Here is a 3,460-nt window from a genome sequence, read left to right on the forward strand (position 1 = left end):
ACAAAATAAATAAATCCCTGACTGGAAGGATAGACAGAAGATCAACAATACTATTAAACCATGGACATGTAACTACGCGGTTAATGCTTCCCAGCCTGGCGAAGCTTAACAATGCTGTTGCTAACGACGCCATTGAAGCTAACTTAGCAACCGGACCTCACAGAGCTATGCTAAAAACATTAGCTATCCACCTACGCCAGCCAGCCCTCATCTGCTCATCAACACCCGTGCTCACCTGCGTTCCAGCGATCGACGGTGCGACGAAGGACTTCACCCGATCACAGATGCGTTCGGCGGCCCGGAGACGGAGGAAGTTAAGGTGAGTTCGGCGGCTAGCGCGTCTGCTATCCACCTCTCAGTCCTCCTGGTTGTGTTGCTGTAAGCTGTAGTCCGCCGCTAATACACCGATCCCACCTACAGCTTTCTTCTTTGCAGTCTTCATTGTTCATTAAACAAATTGCAAAAGATTCACCAACACAGATGTCCAGAATACTGTGGAATTTTGAGATAAAAACAAGAGTTTCTTGTATAGGATTCAACGCTCCCGTTTCAACGATTGACGTCACGCGCATACGTCATCATACATAGACATTTTCAACCGGAAGTTTAGCGGGAAATTTAAAATTGCACTTTATAAGTTAGCCCGGCCGTATAGGCATGTGTTGCAATGTTAAGATTTCATCATTGATATATAAACTATCAGACTGCGTGGTCGGTAGTAGTGGCTTTCAGTAGGCCTTTAACGTGTGCCAGAATACCATGACTGGTGTTATATGGTGCTGGTTGGCATATAACAAAAGTGATAAATCATACACGATCTCGTGTAAGTTAGCATGATGCTAAGAACCGCAGCTCCACAACTTGGATTGGTTAAGAACAACAGACAGTATTTACCTCACTTTACTTTTGGATTGCAGATGTTAGGGCTGTACAATTTGGGGCCAAAAATGAAATCCATATTTATTGTCTTTTGAAGACTAGATTTTCGATTGTGATTCCTTTTTCTTTTTTTTAAACTACATAGTTTAATTTGTAATGCAATAAACTGACATAAAAACAAAAGAAAAGTTATCTATATCGAAATAAAAATATTTGTCTATATGTTATTGCTATCATTTAATATATTTCTTGTTACTTAATGGCTTTTTGGTAAAAAAAAATTCTCATTAATTAAATTATTGTGTATTTCACTTGTACTGTGTGCCTTGGGTCCATAGCAAAACTGTGTTCCACAAATGGCCCCTGGACCACACTTTGAACACCACTGGTTTACTTATTTCACCTGGAAGGCAAAGTGTAGGCGAAAGAGTGTGTCTAAGCGCTTGTCTTCTTAGCGCCCATAGTAGTGATGAAGGTTATGTGGCTTCCGGAGGTTTTCTGCATGCCTTGCATAGGCTCGGGCTTGTGGTGGCGGATCGCCGCTTGATGCAGCGAATACTTTGCCTTTCGTGACTGCTTGATTTTGATTACCGAATAAATACATGACACAAGTCACACTCCTCTCTTTCACCTTTAATCCGTACCTCTACTCGCTACATATAGCTGCAAAGTCACACATCCTTCTGCTACGTTTTATTCTCTGGCCAAGCGGGTGCGATGAGGTATTTGACGTGAAGCGGAGTTGCGATGAACACAGCAACCATGCATTTTTTTTAATGATGTAGCAAATTTAATTTGTGGCTAAAAATAAATGTATGTCTGGAGCGCCATATGTTAATAAAGAGCGCTTTCGCAGAAGGACATTGTAGCAGAAAATTGGTTTGCCGATGTTTGTTCTTTTTTTGTTGTTGTAATTGATAGAACATGGATGGAGGGATGGATGATTAATCATGTAGCCCTAACCAAAATGATCATGAAATTGTGTTGTGACAATGTTGTGTCATAGTGTTTTACATGCACTTAGAGCAGACTTGGGCAAAACCTGGCCCGCGGGTCGCATGCATCCCGTTAAATTGTTCTGGATGTTCTACATAATTTTTTTTAGACCTTTAACGTCAAAACTGTCGCCGTCATTATGATGTGCAGTGCTGTTTTTGAATTACCGTAACTCTTGAACTATAGAAAGTATTTCAATGGCCGAAATCTGCGCTTTTGGGTGTTATAGGAGTTATTACGGTAATCTACTGTATGTCAGAGCAGCTCAGGCTTGGAACAAACCAGAGTGGGCGGGGTTTGTTTTCAGAGCAGCCAGCCCGAAACGCGTGTGTCAGAAACAGATTTTTACGTGATATCATATTGTAGGTGTTTATTACACTTTACATTCATATTTTGGCATTTTTTTACATTTTGCTTGGTCTGAGAAGTAAAAGAGGAGCAACGTTCATATGTTGTTAATATTCAGTGTTTTATTGTTCATAGTTAATATTGTAAATTCCACTTTCTTTATTTTAATGTACATTTTGGGTGTCCCATTCAGTAAAAGAACTGTACAATTCCATTCCGTTTTTTTTGAGGCGGTCTGTCATAACTTTTTTAGAACTCTATCGAACAGTGTGACTTTTGGTATTAGTGTTCCTGAAAAAAAGGGACCCAAACAAACATACTGTACAGCAGATTTTTACAGCTAAATGTGTCTATATCATTTATACACACTTTGGCCCCCGAGACACATTTTTTTCTGTCAATGTGGCCCCCGAGTCAAAATATTTGCCCAGCTCTGACTTAGAGTGTAAGTTATCAGGTATCCTCTATTGTCAGTGGTTCTTAACCTTTCTGACCTTGGGGTACCAAGCTGCCGAACGTGTCCTGTATCTCGGTCATCAGCGATCCACACAGGCCAAACATAAAGGCACTTGGACTAACCAACTTTGGGTGCGTGCAAGAGCTTGGAATTTTACATCAGAAAGAGAAGGCTGTCGTCCTGTCAGAGGTAGGTCAACAAGGTAGGTCAACAGGACTTGACAGCTATATATATATATATATATATATATATGTATATATAGTCGAGGTTTCTGTGGTTTATCCGTTATACAGTGCTCAATACCGGGGTGGAGCGGGATATACGTTAGGTCAGGAAAAAACACAGAGGCTATATCATCCCTACAAGCCTGTTTTGCAGGTTTCCCTGCTTGTCTGGGGATTTTATTAAAATAAAATAATAATATAAAATAGAATCCCCCGACGAGCAGGGAAACCTGTGAAACAGGCTTGTAGGGATGATATCGCCTTTGTGCTTTTTCCTGACCTAACGTGTGTGTGTGTGTATATATATATTTATTTATTTATTTATTTATTTATTTTTTATTCAAGTGTCTGTGGCTGTTACATGTGTATATAGGGTACATTACATAGGGGTGTGGCCATTGTTACACAGTGCCTTGTTTCTGTGCCGGCAGGATGAGACCAGTTTGTTGCATTTATTTAAAGTGGACATGCTAGGGTGGTATATAATAAAATACAATTATTGCAGGTACAGGTTACATCTTTTAGCTGCACTGTTGTATGGTGAGCTGGATGCGTC

Source organism: Entelurus aequoreus, linkage group LG17, assembly GCF_033978785.1.
Source record: "Entelurus aequoreus isolate RoL-2023_Sb linkage group LG17, RoL_Eaeq_v1.1, whole genome shotgun sequence".
NCBI classification, from domain to species: domain Eukaryota; kingdom Metazoa; phylum Chordata; class Actinopteri; order Syngnathiformes; family Syngnathidae; genus Entelurus; species Entelurus aequoreus.